A 24923-nucleotide genomic window follows, 5' to 3' on the forward strand; every position below is an offset into this window, starting at 1 on the left:
TTCTGTGAGATAAAAACATAACCAATTGTGGACCCAGGTCCCCTCTTGATAAAAGTTGGTGTGGTTGTAGTGGTACTGGTTGAAACTACATTCTTTAGGTCGTGGGCCACCAGATACAGGTGCAATAGACATCCCATGGAGTCCATGGTATCAAGATCTGCTTTCATAAGGAGGGGATTGAAAATTCTGGGTGAAAAAGATGGCAGTACGCCCAGTTTGGCATTAAAATCGCCTGGCAGTATAAGGTTAAAAGGTCTACTGCCCTGGGACTCCCTATCAGAAAAACAGCCAATCAGAGAAAACAAACCCTCAAAAAGCAATTTACACCTTTGTGAAAAGACCTTGTTGTAAAAGTTCAATAAATAAATCCTGAGCTTATTTGCCCAGTTTAGATTAAAGGCCTGTAGCATGTCTGTTCCAGTTACTATGGAATGAATCTTGCAGTCGATAACCACCTTAAACCAGGCTGCTAATCCCCCTTTAGTCTGACCCACAATAGAAGGAGTGGCTGGGAAATAAAAACATGAGAATCCATCACAGAAAAACTCTGTTATTGCTCATGTTTTCTACATGAGCGCAATATCATACCCTTTAGCAAAGGACTTACAATACCGCAAGACTAATTTTGGCAGCCAGGGCAGCAACATTCCAACTAATGGGTCGATTACAATGTGGTTCGGTAAGGCTCTGAATGGCATTCGGTTTGACCGAATCCGATTCGGAATCCACCTTTCCGACCGACTTGGACACTTTTCTGAATGACCGATCACGATGTTTGGAAACCGTTCGGACTTTCCGACTCAGTTCCAAATGAAATTTGGCGTAACCGAGTCAGTCGTAGCCGAATCGTAGCAATCTTTGGACTGCGTTTTCTGGCAAAGTGATAGGATGTCTGATTCGGAGAGCCTTTCCGAATCGGTTACTCCGACATGGATTGTCTGTCGGAATCTGACTTTGGGGGACTGTAGCAGGTACCTCTTCACCCGGGGGTGTCCGAATGGGACCCGTGGGGGTACCCCCTTTCCATGGATGCACAGTGTGGCAGGCACCATGGGTTGCCTGCCACAGGGTGCACGATTTTCCACAAGCACCCCTTTGTTCACTGGGAGCCTGTGTAGTCGATCGCAACACAGGCTCCCATTGAAGTCAATGGGAGTCCAACCGAACGGTGTTCGAAACCATCGTAATCAGTCAGTCGGACGCCCAGAATCCGATTAGGCAGAAACCATTCTAAACCCGATTCAGTCAGAATGCTTTCCGAACGACATCGTAATCGACCCCTAAGTAGGTTAATGTTGGAGATGCTCGGGTTTGTGCCATCACCCCGCGCTACCATCTCTTCATCAACATGGGGCAGTATAACAGGATCAGAAGCAGATTCCATACACAGTGAGTCCAGAGTTGCCATCAGCGGGGAGATCAATGCATAAGCAGGGAAGCGGTGAGATGCACAGGTCGGCTCCCTATGAGCTACAATAACAGAGGGGCTAACTGCCTCCCTACCTGTGTGTCAATCATTATCTTCCAAGCCCGCCAAGACTTCAAATCTATTTTGATTCAAAAATATGTTTCTCTAAACATGACAGGGAAAAGAAAGTAGGATCAGTTGATTTGGAGGATAGCAAATAACACTGCTGCCGCATTGCAATATCACAGGAGGTGATGAATGGTCATATAGAACAGGATGACTGGATATCATCTTTGCAAACGTAGGTGGGTAATGGCAAATAATAAATAGGCAGTGTTATACCGATATTCTAATACAATGAACATGCAGGTCTTTACATTTGACATTTATCAAGAAGAGGATGGCAGGAGTAGTCCAAGTTTCTGGGGCAGGGTGGGAAAATGATTGGACCTTGCCTATGTTCAATGTGCTTCAAATTAGTAAGGAGCTACAGGCACTCCAAAGAGTATGAGGAAAGGTTAGGAGAAACAGAGGAAGAGAAAGATAGGGAGTATGAATATGAGGAAGAGGCTTGGTGACTGAATCACACTGGATAAGTGAATGTTGGTGCACAGGGCCTAGAGAAGCGTATTGTCTTCACCTAGACCAATGTTAATAATACCTAACTGACTCCATCTCACTTAAATCACGTTAAGGCATTTCTGCAGTGCTAATGAATGTACAGGCGTTAGCAACAACAATCAAGAACGTATTTTGGAGAGATCTGCAATGGATGGACCAGGAGATAAGGGAGTGAGATATGATGTTCTCTTCTCAGCCTTTGAGAATGTTGCTAAGTGTAGGAAGAATGTACTGTTTTGCTGATGTTATCGCATAAACCATAAAGGAGTTGTTACACTTTTAATCAATGCACAACAGTTTCTGTGCTTGAGAACCAAGCTGTTGGGTAAATATCCATTGCTGATGGATGATATATCTATCTGAGTCTTAGGTTTTTTTGCAAAACGTTTCTGGAGCTACTCGCTCCAGGTGTGTCATTCAGCATAATAAAGCTTTGCTCTGAAAGACTACTCCTGCTACCAAGATTTATTTAAGAATTGGGCACTGGCAATCCTGCCCCATCTCTTTCAATCCGGAGTCTCAGGTTGGAATCCCCGCATTAAAACTTGACCCGTTTACTTAGAAAAATATTCTTAGTGAATTGCTAATTTGAAGGGCAAATGTTGAAAAGGTGAGAAGATCACCAAAGGCAATAGGAGTGATAAAAGTGGGATGGTATGCGAGTTTTGAATTGATCCAGTGGAAGCGATGGATAGGGAGCTGCGGATGAGCAAGAGGTAAGCTGAAAGGAAAGTAGAGAATAAAGGGGGAAGAGAGGGTGCACTACTTAAAAAACGTTTCTCTCATTTAAGCGGCAGGGAAAAGGAGAGGGCTAGGATGGCAGAGGTTAAGTGTGCACTACTTGAAGCCCAGCTCTCTAGCTTAAAACGAATGGAAACTGTGAGTAGCGCCACCTAGTGGGAACAGCATAGGTTAACAAGGTTCATATCAGTGAGATGTCAAGGGTTTGAAGCTCAGCCCATGCAACCACTGGTATACCTTCAAAAACTATATGAGCGCCAATGGCTGAAGAGAGAGGACCGATGCCCACTCACTGCGCTTCTTTATATTTCATTTAGGTGTATTTGCGGCAAAAGCTCTTTCAAAAGGCACCTAACACTTTCTGTGGCAAGGCCTAAAAAGGAGAAATGGAAAACAATCTGCAATGGTTAGATACAAAGACAGGAAGGGTAGGCTGGTTAAAGAAAGTGGCATGTGTGGAATCAAGACTAGACAGACTTTGTAGCCAATTGCACCGGCCAGCTGTAGGCTCCTAATAAAATCTTTGAGCTCCTACACATTTTTTTCACAAATCAAACTCTGTAACTATGTTACAAATCAATACAGGTAACAATACAATCTAAACCAGAAGAGCCTTAATTCAAACTGAAGTACATTTTATTAAACTCAGCAGTACCTATAAAAAATGGGTTTGGAACACGCAAAGGCATGATGGGGTCAGGCAGGGTGAGGACAGATGGGTACAATTAAATGTAGGAGCGATTTAAAATGATGAAAGACAAGAAAGGTTTCTAATTTTAAGAATGTCCCAGATATGCTTTGCTGACATGCGCATTTAAAACTGCTACTGCAGGGCCATACAGTACATTTCTTGGCCTAAATAAATCTCGCGGAACCTTTTTCCATGACAAATGTTTTTGTGGGGAACGAGGAATAAAAATAGCCGTAATGTTCCTTTCCATTCTGTTTCGGTGGTATCCTGATGGGGAAAATCTTATATGTAGATGAACGTTTTGATGGCTGTTGCTCCCGTCAATTCACGCTAAGATCTTTGGGGCAGATTTACAAGCCCCTTGCGCCACTTTGGCACCACTTTTCCCATGTTAAAGTGACGCAAAAGTGGAGCAAGGGGCTTGTAAATTTGCCCCCTTGTATGTTAGGGTTTTCTTTCGACACCATAGCAAGGGAGTCTGCAAGAGAGCAGATCTGCACTTTTTTTCTAATAGTGCCTCAGTGCAACACTGTAAGTGGCCTGGTTTTTGGTCGACTGACTTGCGGTTGCAGGTAATAGGGACTACTGCAGTTTCCAGTGGACTTCATTCCACAACTCACTCACTTTCACTTACCTCCATAGTATAAGGAATGAAGGGGCATATTATCAAGAAACGGCGTTAAAATGATCGCCGCTTTAGCGGCAGAAAACTGCCGCTAAAGCGGCGATAATGGGCTTGATAATATGCCCTTGAGAATTCCCATAGAAGCCCATGTTCTGGTGTCAACACGGGCTTCTATGGGAATTCTCTGCGGCATATTATCAAGCCCATTATCGCCGCTTGCCGCTAAAGCGGCGATAATTTTAACGCCGTGCTTGATAATATGCCCCAAAGTACTTTGGGCCATATCAGCAAGGCGAGGCAATAGAATTATCGCCACTTTTGCAGCTGTTTTCGGCCGAAAATCGGCGATAATTGTATCGCCTAATTAGCAAGCTCACGCTAACGCGTGAAAACTTGCGTTAGCGTAGAAATTCCTAACGCCCAGCAGATGCAAAGTGGGCGTTCCTGACCTGACATGACAGGAGAAATGTCGCTGAGCGACATTTCTCCTAGCATCAAGCCCCACGCTATGAAGCATAGCGGCAAGAAAAGTAGCGATAACCCCTGTTATCGCTACTTTCCTTACGCCTGCTTCAGGACTGACTTAGCCATGATATCCCATGGAAGGTGGATATCATGGCTACGTTTGTGAGTCCCTATCATGAAGCTAACGCCACATTGCGTGAGATTATCGCTGGGTTGCCAGCGATAATCTCACATTAGGCAGTTAGCGTGAGGATTTTTATCGCTTTTGAGATAAGCGTTGCTAATAGCACGCTATCTCAGCGATAAAAATCCACGCTAGCAGGCGATAATTATCCTAGCGCCAAGTGCGCTTAGCGATAATTATCGCCGGTTGTTGCTGATATGCCCCCTCATTCCTCCGTGCACTACAGCATTTATTTCCCTGACTTCCCATTTTATGGACTATCGCTAGAGTGAATAGTTTCAATTTTAGGTCGCGATTACGAGTGCCTCAGAGGGGGCATTGCGATCTAATTTGCTCACAATAAAATCCGATATCGTGGTTTTCTGAATTTGCCGTATGCGGTTAATTGCATCTACTCCAAGAAGCTGCCGCCAACAATGGGGAATTACATGCAGATCTTTGTACTTGTAACACCAAAAACCGCGTGATCTTGAAGGTTTTTTCCCCTTAAATTTCACCAGCTGAAATTTCGGGGGTTGGGGGCCACTTTATCGCACAGCTAGTGCCAAGTGTGGTAAATCTGCACTACTTGTAATTAGGATCACGCAAACAGGTGTTTGCACACGGAACATAAAAAAAACAGAACACTCGTACTCCTTCCTATACGCGATAATCTGTCAATGTTTTGGCCTTACTTACTTTATCTATCTCACTTATTTTACGTACATCTTTTTCCCCCCAAGCCTAAAAAACTGGCTACATGTAATGATTGCACAACTTCATTTTCAAAGGGTCTGTAGTTGTTTTGTAGAAACTCTGTTTACCTGCCTTTGCCTCAGGCGTGCCCTGCCCTTCAGATGGTTCCTGAAGAAAGCCAATGTTCTGTGTTCCCAGAGACGTGGGCTTGATTCACGTTCCAGACGTTTGCAATATGCGGTGAGACTGATCATCACCATTGGCAGAAGCGGTAAATTTAGGGGGCTTTACTAATCTTCGTCCTGCCGAATGTAAATCATGAATGTGGTCATTTTTTATGCCATGAAAGCAGTTGTGACTCTATTTATTTTCACTACAGGTGGCAGTGTAAATTATTTTTTACTTTGACGATATGGTTCCCTTATATCCAGGGCACAAGTCCTAAAAAAAGAAGTAGGGGGACGCTGACATCACGACAGGAAGTGATGTCACGAAATGAGGCTTGCACCATCAGACTCATTGCCTCCCCACGCTCACCCCTTAGATGCTATTGCATCAGAGAAGCCAGCGCGTGAGCAGCGTTCTGAATGAGCTCAGATCTTGCCCAAGAGAGGCCAAAGAGTGAATGTGTGGCTTCATTTGCTCCAGTTATCGAGCTCCCGGTAAAATAAGTGGGGGGACGCCATCCACCCACGTGGTACCCCGACTCGAGCCGTGCTTATATCGCCCCCAGTTCACCAGAACTCCATCATTTTAGACCATTTTCAGTTTAGCTGTCGATTTAGATAGCAGCCCACTCTATCGTGCGCTGCAGTGGCAGAAGCGGCTGCTTTCCGACAGCATTAGTATGGCGGAGGGGGGAGGGGTTTAACAAAAAACAGAAACACTCACCTGCCCGCCGGCCTGCTGGCCAGCCACCGCCTCTCTTCGGTCACTCCTCCTCGTCCTCTCTTCCTTCCTTCTGCTTAACAGGAGGCAGGATCAGGAAGCACCCACCCAGGCTTCGTTGGCTGGTTGTTCGGGGCTCAGCCAAGGAATGAGAGCATGGGACATGTTCTCCACCCATGCTGTAATGCAGCCTGAATGGAGGACATGCAAAGTGCGCATGAATGCTTGGCCGGCCCAATAGGGCAGGCCAAACATTCATGCTCACTTTTGGAGTGGCCAAACCACTCCTCCCCTGCAGCCCCGACCGCCCACAAAGCTGCCTGAGCATGGAAAAATAAAATCATGATAACATTGAGTTGTTATCATTTTATTTTCATTTTTTTTGCAGTGCTGCAGGCAGCGGGGCGATGCTACTCCGCCACTGGGCAGCGGTTGAATCTAAAGTTTATATCTGATCCGATTAAAACAATTCTAAGTTGGCATGACAGAAACAACATCCATTCTTTATTAGAAGTGCGCCTCTGAAAGCGCAGTTCTTGAACACCAGTTAATTTAGGCTTTAGGGAAATTATTTGCATCTAAATTTATTGCAGGTATGTGGTATTTATATTGCGTAAACGTAGCTGAAAAAATTAATTGATTTTCTTTCTTTGCTTCAAAATGGAGGCTCTCCATCACTTTGGCACACGAGTCGTCAGCCAGATCCCTGTGGCACTTTCGACACAGCAGAATCTCACAGTCCACATTTTCGGGATCCATGCAACAGGATCTCCACTGGACCTCAATCCCTCCAAGAGCTCTCCTTCACCTCACATGGCCACTGGTTTTGAGTCAGGCAGGAGCTGGTGTTACAGGTACCAGGAGAGTATTCTCGCTGCTCCTGGGTGATACTCCCCTTACCCAGCATGGGAAACTGGCAGAGCCGTAGTCTCCAGTTCTAGTCACAACCAGCAGAACTCGTGCTGACTTCTCCACGCTGATGTACAGCTTCAGTTTGATAATTTGGGTGTCTCAAGTTCCACTTTTTTACAATCCATTTCCAGACACACTTGTGATTTAGTGATTCTCCATTTGAGGTGTGTGCTCTATGGGTTGTTCACTTTGAAGTGTCCAAATCTTTGTGGGACTCTTCCTCCAGAGAGCAGTCTATCCCAGCGGGACAGTCTCCAATCTTAATAGACCAAAACACGGGTCCAGGGAGTGACTAGAGGTTAAAATCTGAATACCAATCTAAGTGGTATGTGCTACAAAATGTTACCAAAGGCCCCAAGGCCAGCTTTGTAACATTCTCATATCGGACCATCTCTTCTTCAGAAGTGCCCTGGCCCCATTAATCAGTGACCGCCTTTCAGAATCAAAGAGTTCCCATTGAAGTGCACCAAATAGCCTGACTCTTCCAACCTCCAACCTATGTCCCACCCAACTCTCGGAAAGCAGCAATCCATCCGTAAACCTATCTGGGAGACATCTCCACTTATCCCTGCTCCTTCAGCTGGCCCAGGCTCTCCCAAAATGAAAACCCGGGTCTTTTTGTATTGTGCACTTAGCCAGTGCAGACATACCCCTGCACATGCACGCATTCCGACATGTGCAGTCTTCCATGCACTATACCTCTTCCAGGGCACATACACATCCTAGCGTGCTCATGCAGCATCATGCACTATCTCCTATGTGCTGTACCTTCTTTCAGGTACACACACATTCTAGCGCACACATGCAGCTGCTCATGCTATTTCTTTGGCACCCTACCATCTCTTAGGCACACATACATCCTATCACTGCACACAACCCAATGCAGGCCGAGTTTAGTACACAGCAGCGGAATTTTACCAGGGTGGGCTAGGAGGGACCATTATAGTGACACATGTAAAACAGACCTGTTCACTATACTGATCACTAAAAACACAGTATGCTGCCATTACTGCACGTGTGCTCCAGGTGAAGGTAGTAGCCTTACCGCTCCTGAGGGAAATGCTTTGGATGCTCCTCCTGGTCCAAGCAGACCAAGGTCCATGAGACAGGCCTAGGTCACAGTGCACACATATGAGCCGTGTAGGCTCTTAATCAAAAATCATTACCAAGGATCCAGACATCACCGGTGCTGTCTCAGGGCAGGGGTATATGTCCCTCAACATGCAAGGGTCTTTTCTGTCCCAATGGAGGGCCTGAGCACTACCTTTAATACTACAATTAGCAGAGATTCCAGGCAAGTTAATTATTGTTTTGGATACAAAGGATTACATAAACATTTAGTTTCTCTAATACATTATGCTAGCTAGACTAATGACTTACATACTTGAAAAAAAATCTTTATTTGATTTTTTTGAAACACCAACTCAATCAAACATCTAGGAGCATCCAAAGCAACGTTTTTAAAGGATACATACGTTAAAGCAGCGAGCCTGCATCCTCCAACATATCAACAACATTGAAGCATCAGAGGAGGGAGAAAAATCTCCAGCAACATCCATCACAACAACAACCACAACACTGAACGCCCAGTAACAGGGCAGATCTAGAATCACAGGGCATTCATCTAAAAGTACCAGTCTATCTCGACACCATGGACACTGCATCAGCAATTCCCAGTTCCAGGGTACCAGTCTCATCAGTCTGAGGCCCCAAGTTTTAGTAATGCAACCATGGTCCACATACCTTGCCGAATTTATAGGGGCATCCCCTGCTTTTATATGCGACATGCTCAGTAGCCATGTACATGTCCATGCCTGACTTCCATTCACTCAGAGTAGGGACCTCCTGTATGCCCCAGTATTTGACCACATCCTTCTTTTACACAATCAAAACCAGACTATAAAACAGGAGTTGTGCCCTAGGGACATCCATCTTCTTCAGAAGCCCCAGGATGACATATTTCTGGTCAGTGGCACATCAACCTCCACGATAGCCTGGAGCTCTTGAGTTACACTCTTTAGTTCACTCAATTTACTGTTTGTATGATGGAAATGTTTTTTTATCTTTTCAGTGTTAGATATAGGATAAAGTACCCCCTGTCATAAATTGTACGGATATTGCAAGTCACTGAGCAGTTCCATAACCATATAGAGAATGAGATGGGATGCTAAGTTCCTTTATAAGGTCATGGAACTCCGAGGTGGCTTACAATATCCTTATAACATGTGGCCGGATGAACTTTATGCTTTATAATACATGGTCACACCATCACCTTTTCCACAAACCACTTCAATCCTTAGTCTGTTGCTCTTTCATATGAAAGAGATGGGATGTTTGCAGACATAATGAATGCAAGCAGAATCTGTATGGTACCAAACAGCAGTTAGGTATTTGTTGCAAAATGTATTGGAATCCGTTTAACTCAAGTTTAATAAACACTGTATCTCAGAACGCACAGAAACAATGTGAGAGACTGTCTTTTCCTATAATTACCTAAAACATGCAAAAAATAAACAATTTGACATAAATATAATTTCTGCTGTTAACTGTTCAGCCATAAAAACAGAGAAGAAAATGGAAAAGCTAGGTTTTGTTTTTGCTTTTTAAGTTGAGGTTTTAATTCTACTCCATGTCCTGACTTTCCTCTTGACTCCTGGCTGCATGCATAATGACGTAGTAACTCAACTGTAATAAGTTGAACAGGTACGTAGTTTCTTTATTACAGGTGAATAGAGATGGCACAAGTCACCTGTAATAAGGAAACTAGAGGCAGGCACTTTAAACATGGTTTGCAGGCTCCTTTGTGTCATATATTATTTTCTACCACCTGCCATTGCTTTTTGTATACTGATATTGTTAGCTTCCATGATGTTTTATTATTTAATACTGTTACTTTTTGTGACTTAACGCACAATGCTAAGTCATTTCCAGGTCTTGCCTACCAAACAATGCAAGCTGTCTAGTTACTAATGATTTATTGTTGGCTTACCAAGACCTTACAGGGGCTTACACCTCACCCTATGCTTACCATTGGTTTGCGTCATTGTCAGTCTTATCTGCTTGCTTCATATTGAGCTTCCGTTTCTTCGTTTGTCCATCTTGTGTTTACCCCTCCCCTGGAGAATAGCCTCTTTACCCCTTCTTTGTCTGCCTGACTTGTATCCCTCCACTGCTCACTTTGGGAAACGGCCACTACAACGCAGCCGTTTCCACACATAACATTAACCACGCATGCATTACAACGCATGCGTGGTTACCACGAATAGCCTTTACCACGCATACCTTTACCACGAGATACGTAGTAAAGGCATGTGTGGTAAAGGTAAGGGGGGTTGGGGGGTCTTACACCCCCCAAAAAAATAATAAACGGGCAAAATAAAGGGGGGTCCAAAAAAAAACTCACCATTTGAAGTCGCGATGTGAAGGAAATCGGTGTCGTTAGAGGAACCTGAAAGACACTTTTGGTTCCTCTTTACGACGTGCGCCATGACGAGAGGAGAGCTTGGAGAGGTAAGGGGGATATTAGTATTTAAAAAAAATAAAATCAGGGATGGGGGGTTGTGTAGAGAAGGGGTAAAATATTAGGGTTAAGGGGAGCGGTATTTAATAAAAGGGTTTGTGGGTGGGAATCGGAGCAGTATATGGAAATGGGGAAGGGATTGGAGATAACCTTTAGCAAGAACATGCCATTAACATGCATGGTTTAACAACGAAAAACGTTGTAAAACCATGCGTGGTAAAGGCAGTTTCGTGGTAAAGGTTATGCGTACAAATGACATTCTCTTTGTAACGCATGAGTGGTAAAGGCATGCGTTGCAACGGAATGCGTTGTAATCTCATACAACCCTCACTTTTATGGGCCTTTTTTTGCTAGGCACTTCAAGAGAGTTCATATTTTTTCGAGCTCTCTCTCTCTTGTGCCCCCCCAAAAAATGATTACTTCTCCCCGCCTCACATCCATGTTGCTCTCTCCCTCAGGTACTTCTCTCCCATGTTGCTCTCACTGCATGTGCCTCTGTTCCCAGCCCCTTGTTCTTCTCTCCTTTGTGTGCTTCTTCCACTCTCCTGTGTCGCTGTCTCCTTTGTGCATGCTTTTCCACTCCTCCCCACATCTGGAACATGCCTAGAAAGATGGTCTCTGCCCACCTCAGGGTCTGCCCTGCTGGCAGTTGAATCCGCACATTCTGAGAAACCAAGTTACTAGGGCCATCATTGGCGATGTGAACCAAGAATTCTTTTCAATGAACAGTTTCCCTGAAGCCTCACTCCACACTCTTTGAGATGTGTTTAACACAACCATAAAGGGCACTATTGTCACTATTGAAATAGAGAGGGCTAGGGAAATCAAAATGCTTGAGTGATTGGACAAACAGGACCCATCCAAACACAATAAAAGGAAACTTGCCATCTTCAGAGGACAACTAAAATCTCATAGAATATATCAGGTAAAGCACTCCTTGCTGACCATGGGACAGCACTTCTATGACAAAGGGAACAAGGTAGGGACACTTCAAGCTTGTAAAATCAGACTACACAGTGGCAAATCTCATATTGCTTAGATGAAAATGCACTCTGACACATGGGCTACAAAGCAGAGGAAATATAGAAAGCCTTCCACAGATTTTATCATGCTCTTTATGCTGCACAAGGGGGAGAGACCTCAGCTGACATTCAGGTTTACCATCACAACTGTGACTGGACACCCATCTCCCCACAGCAAAAGGAGCTGCTTGAATCCCGTATAGACCCAACGAGGCTGAGAATAGCTCTTAAATCCATGCCCTTGGGAAAGTCTTCAGAACCTAAAGACCTCCAGCTGGAGTTTTACGTAGCCTTCTTCCCCTCTTTTGCAAGGACACCTGACCTCTTTGTTCCGATCTTTTACACAACACACTAGCCTCACCCGAACCAGATGCGAGGTGCATATTGCACTTTTCCTAAACTGGGAAAATACACAGATAATTGTGCATTTTACCAATCTATTGCATTCCTAAACACACTTGCAAAACTTTACCCCAAAATACTCAACATGCGATTGTACCCCCTTCTCCCTGGCCTGATTAATCCGGATCTGGTTGCCTTTATTCGCTACAGTCAGGGAGAGGATGACATTCGCCGCCTATCCCACATGGTTGAAAAAGCTCATAGGCACAGTATTCCATATTTGCTGCTATTTCTTGATGTGGAGAAAGCATTCAATAGGGTGAGCTGGGCCTTTCTCTGTGGACAGTTGTGGACAAACTACACCTTGGTGCGGGTATCATTATTAAAAGCATGGAGGCCTATAACTTCACAGAGCAGTCCTTCAGATTAATTGACAAGTCACCAACCTCATTAATCTAGCAAGGAGCACTAGGCAAGGATGACCTCTTTCCTCACTTCTCTTTCCATTGGTGGTCAAAACCCATGCTATAAAGTTTAGGCAAATACAGGAGATCTCGGGTATACTATTCAGTGGGACGATCCCATAAGATAAAACCATGGAGGCCTATACCTCCACAGAGCAGTCATTCAGATTAATTGGCAAGTCACCAACCTCATTAGTCTAGCAAGGAGCACTAGAGAAGGATGACCTCTTTCCTCACTTCTCTTTGCATTGGTGGTCAAATTGCAGGCTATAAAGTTTGGGCAAATGCAGGAGATCATATACACTATTCGGTGGGACGATCCAATTAGGTAAACCAGTTTGCCAATATTTTCTCCTTACTTTGACCAACCCCTCAGAGTTTATGCTGGCCCTGGGGCAGGTATTAGATGATTTTGAACTGGTATCGGGCTTCGGGGTTCATAAAGAGAAATCCCATGTCCTCAACCTCATGGTGTTCTCTGCAACCTCCCTCTTTTGTGAGCACTAATCTCCTTCCATTGCGCTACCACTTCCATTAGGTCCCTTGGCCTTACTATAATGAGGTATCTTGAAGGCTGGACCACTAACTAACTGAATTAAGTACCGTAAGAATATTCACAAAGGTATTAGAAGATGGCATCCATTAAACATTTCATGGCTGGGGCACATTAATGTGATCAAAATTAATGTTCTTTCCAGAATATTCTATTTTTTTCAATCTCCTCCAAGTCCCATACCCCGATAGACATCACACTGCTCCGGACAAAGATGTGCTCCTTATTTTGGGGTGACAATCTTGCATTTCCAAAAAGATTATTATGCTGCCAAAAGAAGAAAGTATTTTGTCGTGCCGTGATGAGTGAAATTTAGAAGAACTGGTACCAACAGGCCTACCGTTATGGGATCTGGCATGGTTACCCCGACAAGCTAGGCCAAAGACCATTTATATTGCTACACCAACCAAGATTGTCTTAGATGTGTGGGACCATGTAGCTATTAAGAATGGTCTTACCACCTTACACTCTCAAAAAAAATCTTTATGAAGAAACCCTGATTTTACTCTAGCTGCAGACGCCCTCTTGTTTCTGAACAGGCTGCGGTAGACTGCAGGATTCTGAGGTACCTTTTCAAGGTCGAGGCCATAAAATCATTCAACCAATGCAAACATGACTTTCACATCTCTGACAAATCCTGGCTGCAATACTACCAACTCAGAAACTGGGCTGTATACCCGCTGAATGCCTTAGTGGCCCCACAACCACACACAACCTTTAGAAACTGATCCATATATTTGAAGGCATGTTGGGCCTTATATCTAGAATGTATCACATTATCCAAGAGTCCAAGCCATTCATCAAGCATCCATATCAATCGCGCAGATCAATAACCAATCGATATACTGGCGGGGCCTTTGGATCTGTTCGTTTAAGAATCGGAATTATTGGTGAATTACATATATTGGAGTCGGTTTCTACAACCACTCCTTGGGCAATGAGTTCGTCAATGATTTGCAGTAAAGCCATTACAGCATCTGGGGGTAACTTGTATTGTCGCATTCGTGGTAGCACCACTCCTGCCTTTAATGTGACTCGATATGGTGTAATATTCATGCAACCAACATCAGTAGGGCCTTGTGCCCATAGATGTGTGGGTAAAGTCTGTAATCGGGGATCCATGTCTTTAGACACATAATGACCTTTAAAATCACGTAAAAACAATCTTACTCCTTCCGGAGAACAACATATTATGGCTCCTAGAGCTTTTAACGTTTTTATTCCTAATAGATTTTCTGGACATGATTTAGTAAGCAACAAATCGGTAGTTCGGGTCAAAGGTCCTATCGTAAGTGGAAGAGGCTGTGACACTTCATTAACAATAGGCTTTCCTGAAAAACCAAGGGAAATATTCTGTGAGCCTGAGAGGGGTGCCCCTGGAACTTCACTACGTTTTATTGTTGTTCGACTTGCCCCTGTATCGAGTAAAAATTTTCTGTCTTGGCCTAATAGTTCACTATGTACATAAGGTCCTTCTTGATCTACAGGGATCTCGATAAGGGGTAAGTCAATTTCCCTCTCTAGGCTTTTTCATGCGTAACGCTGGTACTCAGGATATTCATACTGTGCGGTCTGATACATTTGTCGTGTTGTTGTTTGTGTGGCAGCAACAGGCAACGGTGGTGCAGCTGACACAAACTGTATTGGCTGTTGTGCGGCTGGCATGGACTGGGCATGCTGCAGAGCTCCTTGTTCATTCTGATCTTGTCTGAGTGGCCGTGATCTTTCTTGTGTTTTACCTATGGCGATATTATGTTTTAAAACTGGGCAATCGTGTACATAATGACCTGGCTTTTTGCAATAATTGCATGTCCCTTTTACAGGTCCGGCTGAATCACCGGAATGTGTCATACCCTTCTTATGTCCTTCAGCTGGAACTGTCTGGGAAACTAACATTTTCATTTTCGTGTCTTTCATGCGTCTGTGTTCATGTTCTTGTTCCTCTCTAATTCTATTGTGATGGTATTGTAACATTTGTAACATTTGTGATGGAGTGTTACCTTGCCAGGTACTCTCGAATTTTAATACTCTATTCTTTACTTGGGGTAGAGCATTCTCGACTAATTTTGTTACAAACAGATGTGGGTATGATTCGCTACTTGCTTTTATGCCACTATTTATACCAAAACATTTTTCAAATCGGGCATAGTAATCACTAGTGTCCTCATCTTGCTTCTGTTTACAGGCTGAAATTGTACCCCAATCTTCCTTTTTTGTCGTTAATAAACGTGGCAGTACCTGTACTAGTAAACCTGGTAATGCCTTAGTTTTGTCCCCAAGCCCTGCTCCTGCAGTTCGGGCCTTTTCTTCTGCTTCTAATACTGACCATTCTATCTTTTGGTCTCCTACCTCCCACTCTTTTTCCTTGAGTTTCTCATAAATGCCAGCAGGCATCAATACCTTTAATATTGTCATAATGTCGGGATAGGTATACTCTCCCATGAGCAACATGTCTTTAATTTCTCGGTGAAAACCCGCTGGGTCTTTGTCATGACTGGGTACCACTTTCTTCATTTGTAACAATTCTATTTTCGATATGGGCGTATATACAAATACGCGTTTAAACTGATTGTCCTCGCCCTTTATTGGGTGCACTTCTCGTAAGGGATTCTGTCTATCTATGTGATACGTGGTTCTTTCCTTGACAGGCAATGAAACATGTTCTGAACATACAAAAAGAATATATTGCTTTCTTGATTCTAGAATTTCTTTAATTAATTTAGTACCTGGACCTCTCCATCTATTCGTGAGTAATTCAGTCAATATGTCGGGTAAGGGACCAGGATCTGAATGTTGACTGCGATATAGTATAATGAGTTGTTGAATCATATAAATCCCAGCTAACCTCTGTTCATCTGGGGTGAGATTCAAAAATGTGCGTACTACTGTATCATCACTATATTTTCCGGGACTGTCCACCCAATGGACAGCTGCCCTGGCTAAATCTTGTTCATCCATAGAATCGAGGAAATGATAACCCCTTCGTTCTCGGAGTAATTTGTCAGCTGTTTGGAACGAATGCTCGTTAGACCTTATATGGACTATGGGTGTTGGGAAACCCCTGTTATTGTCTGGACATATCGGGCGCATCGGGTCAATAAGACATCTCGTACTATTACAAGATCTTCTTTTACCTACATAGGCTATAGTTTCTGACTGTCCTGTGGGCAGTCCTGACCCTTCTTCCTCGCTTTGTTCGAACTGGTCTACCTCTAATCTCTCTTCGTGTAGGCGTTCTATTTCTTTACGGATCTTTCGGCACATGGCTATTATACAATTTTGCTTATCATGTCTCCCTTCTGATATATTCTGGCTCCATCGGGTAAGAATTTGCATTGCTTCCGGGTCTACCCCCGGTCGGTCTTCATTTCTGATCACACAATTTATGAGGAAACATAACAGTTCCCCCTGTATCTCCACTTTCTGGTATTCCATAGCTCTGTTAATACATTCTGGATCTCGCCCTGTTTGGACAAAATGGTATATTTTATCTAGATGTGCAGTCATTCCTGGTAACTTCCCTAAATACACTGCGGCTCGTCTGATACGTAATGATACTAGGATCATTTCGTCCTCTTTTCCGGGCACAGGGTCATATCTACAATCTATAAGAAGTTCCTTAAGCGCACGGGCATTAATGAGTTTGGGTGTACGTGAATGTCCTGATTTATTCTGGGTGGCGTAGAAAAAATATTGGTAGCACCTCCCGTAGCCCCATCTGGGGTGTCGGGTGTGAAAGGATTCGTTGAACGTGATACAGCAACTATAGGTGTGGACACAGCTATAGAAGCAGCTGTGGGAACAGGTGTAGGAACAGATGTGCTTGCCAGAACTTGTGACTGTAGAGATACGGGTACCGGATCTTGGCGTTGAACCTCCCTGACAGGCGGTCTATGTGGGGCGGAATTAGCATACTCGGGAGCTGCGTCATCTAAATATGAGGAAAGAAAAACATCTTCTGCGGTTCGAGGACGCCCCTTAGGATGTACCTTTATTGGGAACAATGGGGATGGCAAGTCTTTCGGTATTTCTGGAGTAGCCTTAGGTAATCCTTCGGCCAGAAGGGGATACATACCATTCATAAGGGCATTTCTTTGTCTGTCTACTTGTTCTGATTTCACTCGGATACCTTCCTCAATTAATAGATTTTCTTGAACTTTATTGGAATTCTCTTTACTCTTCTCTTCCAGTCTACGTGCTTTTTCTGTTCGTCTATGTGATTCCTTACGCCATAATTCAATGGCATCTTTCTGTGACTGTCTGACTTTCCTTTTCCATAACTCTTCTTCTACTTTCATGATGCACTCTGCATCCCAGGTTCCCGCTGTGGGCCACCTCTGACTTTCTGGTAATTCCTTGGTGTAGTCTACCCATAAATCAAGAAATAATATGGCATCTAAGCCATGTTTATGATACATGAAGTACCCTGGGGTGTCCCTAGGAGGAATAGGAACGGCTTCTTCGAGTACCCCTTTTCTTGTAGTGATCTGTCTTAGTTTCGAAAAGAACGGCATATTGAGAACTGACCTTATACTTGATTTTGACCAACTGACCTGATACTTGATTTTGAACAGACTTAATACAATAAACACGATAATGAACAGTCATTCATACCACAATATACAGAACGTATTTAAACATATTAAACATTAAACATTAAACCTTTAACTGAAACAACAATGATGATCGTCTGCATAACTAATCACCAAGCTTAATTCTCGACAATAACTAGACACTTCGGAATACTTGATATACTGCTAAACAGTACAGATACACTGCTAAAACAGTGCAGACCGGATTTGTGTACCCAAACCCGTCTTGACCGGCACAACCTATGTGCACGTCAGAAATGCCTCCCCAGCAATGGTACTCACCGGGTAGCTTCGGAAACGGAAGGCCTCGGTAACTTGAACTTGAACCGAACTGGACTCGACTCGACTCGTCGGACACTGGACTCGACTTGGGACTTCAGAAACTGGTGGGCCTCTGTATACCTCGGATCTTGCTCTCTCAGCTAGGCTCTGGTCGGGATACTTCGCACTTCTCACCGCCTCGTCTGGGTGTTGATCGCAGTCTCAGTCGCCCCCGCTTGACCGGAGGGAACTACAGGAAATCCTGCTGGTACGCGTTATTGTCCGTCCAGCTGTGGCAGGAGACCGGGCCTGCAACTCACCGCCGGCGCGTGAGATGAGAAAGTGTCCCTGTTCGGGCGCCATTCATGTGGTAAATAATTTTCCTTTACCTGGACTTAATTTGATACAGGAACATAATAAAATAGCTCAGTAAAAATGAGAGGCAGAATCCGGGGTATTAGAGGTTCGGAATGGGCTTTATTCCAATGAACGATTATAATCGGTTGCTCCCATGTTCCGTCACCACGAAGGTTCAGGAAGTGAAGCACACACATTATTGACATGAAATAGCTTTTATAGTACATACATTACAATGAAGCGAATACAGTAGGCGTAACAATTGATAAGGAAAATGACGATTTGTCTGCGTAACCGAAAATGGGTGTAATAAGGAGTAGAAAGGAACGTAATTGGTTATGATGTCACATATAGGTGGATCTATAAGATAATACTTGGCATAGATGCGCGCGCAGCAGCATGACGTGTGATTGACGTGTAACTAGGGGGTGAAGGGGACTTGACATTTAGCTTTACATGTGGAGACGAAAAGTCTGGGGGGTCAAGTCAACCTAATCCCAAATCATATCTAACATCCTATGTTTAAAGAACTATGTTATCCACAAAGGAAGGACTCTCGGACAGAATCTATTCTATACTGACTGTGTGTGCGTGTACAAGCGTCTAAGTGTCTACACTAAATGCGAGGGCAGGAATCTTCCATAGTAACAGGGCTATGAATTACTTGTATTAAGACAGAGAAGCCGGGCTTTTTGCTCGGTAGCTGGAAGAATGTTTACTTAAACTACTAGGCAGGAATGCATTGGCTGAGGGGGAAGCAGATAATTCGAAGGTGAAATACAGTTCTTGGCAGAGAATAGGCTGATGTCAGGCTTCGTGAGCCGCGCAGAGAATGAGACAAAGTTCATGGTCACAGATGCAGGCTCAGACTGGAACTTTCAGAGGCAGAAGGCAAGAAGAGTTTTGATGACAGAATCAGGGCCTACTTGCCTGGACTGTAAAATGGCATAAGTGAACCATATAAAGCCGGTGGCCTTTTGTACTTAGGAATGGAATATCCGGCCTATTCATGGCGGATCTGACAGAGGACATGTTGACGGTGGACGCACATGTATTTGCGTCTTCATAACTGGAACTAGAGAGAACATACATGTACTTGTAACATGCACATAGAACCGTTGGGGTCCAAGATAGGGGACATAACTGACCAGAAAAATCCATATTTCCACACTTCCTTAAGTCGAATTGACATATGCAATAGAAGTAACGTGAAATGGGCCCTATTAGCAGACGATGACAAAGTACATTCAGTTATCTATAAGCTTTTTTGTAGAGAAGCTGGCCCCTTTTGAGACTCCAGACCCAACTGCTATTAACCTTGTAGAGCTTCACTGTAAACTTATGGGGCAAATAAAATTGCTCCTTACTAAGGAAACGGTACAAAAGAGGGTGGTGATGGACGGAGCATCAGAACCAATCAAACACTCACACACAGTCAACAGATCTGGGTGTGATCCATCACCGTTATTTAGCCCACTCTGCCACCCCAGTTCAGACATGGCCGTATGCAAATCAGTCTGACCCTGTGCCTCATGGGAACAGTCCAGCCCAAACTGCCAAGCCATGCCTTCCCTGGACCGGAAACAAGCTTCCTAGGACCGGTTTCTGGCATTTCAGCCGTCTTCAGCCAGGCTTGCTTGAATCCAGTGGCAAAGTGAGCAAGGGACTCACGTCTGAGCATACCCTGCCAACTTATGGCGAACAAAGCGGTACAAAAGAGGGTGGTGATGGACGGAGCATCAGAACCAATCAAACACTCACACACAGTCAACAGATCTGGGTTTGATCCATCACCGTTATTTAGCCCACTCTGTCACCCCAGTTCAGACATGGCCATATGCAAATCAGTCTGACCCTGTGCCTCATGGGAACAGTCCAGACCGTACTGCCAAGCCATGCCTTCCCTGGACCGGAAACAAGCTTCCTAGGACCGGTTTCTGGCATTTCAGCAGTCTTCAGCCAGGCTTGCTTGAATCCAGTGGCAAAGTGAGCAAGGGACTCACGTCTGAGCATACCTTGCCAACTTATGGCGAACAAAGCGGTACAAAAGAGGGTGGTGATGGACGGAGCATCAGAACCAATCAAACACTCACACCCAGTCAACAGATCTGGGTTTGATCCATCACCGTTATTTAGCCCACTCTGCCACCCCAGTTCAGACATGGCCATATGCAAATCAGTCTGACCCTGTGCCTTATGGGAACAGTCCAGCCCGAACTGCCAAGCCATGCCTTCCCTGGACCGGAAACAAGCTTCCTAGGACCGGTTTCTGGCATTTCAGCCGTCTTCAGCCAGGCTTGCTTGAATCCAGTGGCAAAGTGAGCAAGGGACTCACGTCTGAGCATACCCTGCCAACTTATGGCGAACACAGCGGTACAAAAGAGGGTGGTGATGGACGGAGCATCAGAACCAATCAAACACTCACACCCAGTCAACAGATCTGGGTTTGATCCATCACCGTTATTTAGCCCACTCTGCCACCCCAGTTCAGACATGGCCATATGCAAATCAGTCTGACCCTGTGCCTCATGGGAACAGTCCAGCCCGAACTGCCAAGCAATGCCTTCCCTGGACCAAAAACAAGCTTCCTAGGACCGGTTTCTGGCATTTCAGCCGTCTTCAGCCAGGCTTGCTTGAATCCAGTGGCAAAGTGAGCAAGGGACTCACGTCTGAGCATACCCTGCCAATTTATGGCGAACAAAGCGGTACAAAAGAGGGTGGTGATGGACGGCAGAGGGGTGATTGGAGCTCAAACCACCCTGGATATTATACAAGTGCCTGCAAACATGCCAAAACGGCAATTATTGAAGCTGTAAAATTGGTGGATTGCATTGGGATTTAGAATGCCAGAAAAACAAACAAGGAACAACTTATAAAGGTGAAAAGGGGGTATGAGGAAGAGCAATAGGAGAAACTTACTGAAGCTCTATTTAAAAGGAATATCAAGGTGTTTTGGCATCTCAAAGCTTCCGGGACCTATATCACAGGAAAATTGCCTGGATTCAGTGGTACAACCCACTGTTTGGGAAGCCCACTTCACCAAGCTATACAAGACGTGGTCAAACAATGATATACAACACCCTGAGGGATATGGTGCAGACCAGCTGCAAGAGAAACTATACTACGGGGGTTGGCAGAAACTGCACAGGCACTGCATCTATTAAAAAGGGAGAAGGCCCCTTGACCCAACGGCATCCTGGAGACTTATATCTGTTTCACCCTGAGATATGGGTTCCCTATTTGAATGCTCTTAGCCATGCCATCCTGCGTGGTGAGGACATCCCCTCCTCCTGTAATGGAGCAAGTATTGTGCCTGTTTATAAGAAGGGGAGAAGGGATGTTGCGTCCAACTGTAGACCCATTACTCCAATTGATATTAGCCAAAAAATATTTGCCAGACACGTTTATTAGACTACAATCCTGGAGCACTTAACATCACATCCTTGATGCTTGCCAGGCCAGGTTTAGGGCAAATGTCAGTACCTTGGACCAGGTATTTTGCTTCATTGTGTTATGCTGGAAATATGTTGCCCTGAAGCGGGACAATCTTTATGTTGCCTTCATTGATTAGAGGGTGGCATTTGACCTGGTGCCCAGGGAGAACCTATGGGCTGTGTTGGAGACATATGGTATTCCAGAGGATCTCATAGGAATTTTAAAAACTTTACACTTGGAATCATATACCCAGGTCAGGCGGAATGCGGGAGCGGACGTTACATCTACGATAAGCATCAATCGTGGTGTCACTTTAGTTTATATATAAATGGAGCTGTAGAATGGCTAGCAAACTGCAACCATGATGCACCAAAATCAGCGGGTATGAGCGCTCCCATTTTAATGTTTGCTGACGATACTCTTTTAATATCTCGAACATTGTGTAGTCTCCAGTTGATGCTAGACCACATTTGATCCTTTTGCCGAATGAGGGGACTTGAGATAAACCCAGCAAAATCTGAATTCATGGCACCTAATCCCCACCGATCATTTACGGGAAAAAAGAGGATAGAGGGGACACCCTTTGAGTGAGTAAAGTCCTTTGACTACCTGGGAGTAAGACTGTCTAACAATATGTCCTTGGCACCACGGTTAAGCAAAAGAATAGGGAAGAAGTATAAGGCTATCTCCAGTGGAGCAATAACCCCAGCTCTGGATGTCTACAGAGCCATGGACCTGTCAGGGCAGCGTACGGTGCAGAGCTTTGGGGATGGAAGGACATGTCTTCGCTCAGTGCTGCTGAAAATCAATTTATTAGGTCCCTTTTTAATCTCCCAAGAAGCACCCCCTTACCTCACTTTGATTCGATGTAGGACCAAAAAGAATTGATCATGTGATTGTACTAAAACTTTTAATGTATTGGGTTTGAATCTGTAACACTCTGGAACAAGAGATTTATTGGCAAACCCTAGAGGAGATTCTTACTTTGGATGAGAGAGTCCATAACCCCTGGTTGAGGAAGGTAAAGGAATTGTGTTAGTCTCTTAAGACGTAAAAGGTATGGCTCTCTCTTGATAAAATGACAAAGGGTAATACTGTAACATTCAAACAAGCCTTTTAGGAATGCATGCTGGAATACATTTGGAAAGATATTAAAGTGGTGAGCTTGATCAAGAGGTTTTTGAGTTACAAAAGTGGCCCATGCTTTGAGTAGGTTTTTGGATAGATTATGCCCAGCCCAGGCTAGAATTTTGTAGTCTAAGCTTAGAGTTGGCATCTTGCCATTAAATTATTTGCTTCTGTTTGGTACAAAAATAGCCCCTCAACTCCTATTGTCCCTTTTGTCTGCAGCAGGAGGAGTGCATGGACCACTTTTTGTTCTTTTGTTCCATCTATGCTATACCCCGCAAGAAATGTATAATCCCAGTGTGCAAGTTGTTGGGCATTGCCCATTACTGGTAAGCATCCACAATTTTCAGATGTCACACAAAAGAGCTAATTGTATTGAGTGTGTCTAGATTGTTATTATGGGTATGGAGAATTATAGCTTCCAAGTTAAAGGTGACATTTTAGTCGAAGGATTATTTTTGAACTAGGTGCTATTAACCATAAGATGCACTTGCACTTTAAAAAGCCGCCAAGGTCAAAATCCTATTAAATGAGTTTGACTGTGGAGGGCGTAGTAGGATTATCAAACTTAAATAATATATTGGCTCAAACTCTTTCTGTATTAATATAATCTATATGATGTGTTTTAACTATTTTAGGCTTCTTTATAGTATTGCTTTTTTGAATATGGTAGTAAAATGTATATTTGTTGTATGCACCGTTATGGTTGTGAAAGCCGAAATAAAGTATTGAGTTGAAATTGAAGCAGCTGTTTCTTTTCGTTTTAGGTGTTTTTCGATGGTCTAGTCAACAGGGCGCCAGCAGGCAAATGTGTTTCATTGGCTGACGTAGTTGAGTGACTAAAGGGATGGGTCACCAATCATAGTCAAAGACCTGTGATTGCTTGACTATTTTGCGAATGCCAAAGTTTGACAATTGCCTGTAACTGTAAAGTGTATATACAATGTGTATCTCGCTTTGATTCCAATGAGAAAGATCGAAAATTGCATATAACTGCAAAGTGTATATACAATATCTTTTTTTGATTTCAGTGTGTGTGTAATACAAAGACAAGTTTTTTATACATACGGTGTGGAGTCTTTTTATGGCATATGCAGTGTGTTGTGAGAGTGGTGTTGTACCAATACTTTACACTTGGGCCCTGAGGATAAGCCTGACTGCTCAGTGCCAAGCTACCCAAGGGTGAACGCAGGTTATCGGACACATGTATTGTACTCTCCCTATCTGGAACAGTGGATTCTGAATGGCTTTGATGTGTCCCAGCCAGCCAGAAATCACTGGGTCTAGTATCTAACCATCCATTTCCCCCTTTATTGGAGGAGTAAATCCCATTTACCTGTTAATTTTTTTGTCTGATTTTCCTATCAATAGTAAAGTATACACTATGCCAATTGTTTGGCTGCCTAATGTTACCTCTTAACTCCATCCATATGGCAATTAATTACACTTACCTATTAACTTCGCACCAGGGTGGCTAACCCTGAACGTAACTGTTTAATCCATACAGCCTAATAATGCTGAATTACCTCAAAAATCTGTAAAATCACACAGAATGGCCCCAGAAAAGTAATTCTGTAGTTAGCGCTATTTTATTAGAGCATAAATGCCCCATTGAGTCCAAAATGGACGTGAGGATGCAGTTTGCGCTAAGAAATAGTGTTAAATTCAACAGAGCACAAATAGCAGCGCAAGCAGCAGCTCACATTCACTAAATATGCACTTGGGTTAGGATTTCCCCTCAACTTACACTGATAATCAGCACTAACTTCATAGAGCAAAATGCAACTTTGTGTCAAAAATGGATGCAAGGATTCATTATGCACACAGAAAAGTCTCAAATGCAACAGAACACGAACAATAGTACGAGTAGAAGCTCGTGCTGACAAAATAACCTCTTTCAGTAGGACCTTTCTTCGAAATTGTTCATAATTATGTGAGTAGCTGTAATCGCTTTATTGGTAATTCCACATTAACAAGTAACGCATAATTACTGAATTTACTCCTATTACTCTGGTGTAATTACAATTACTTTCAGGCCA

The sequence above is a fragment of the Triturus cristatus genome, chromosome 7 (genome assembly GCF_964204655.1).
Source record: "Triturus cristatus chromosome 7, aTriCri1.1, whole genome shotgun sequence".
In the NCBI taxonomy this organism is placed as follows: Eukaryota; Metazoa; Chordata; class Amphibia; order Caudata; family Salamandridae; genus Triturus; species Triturus cristatus.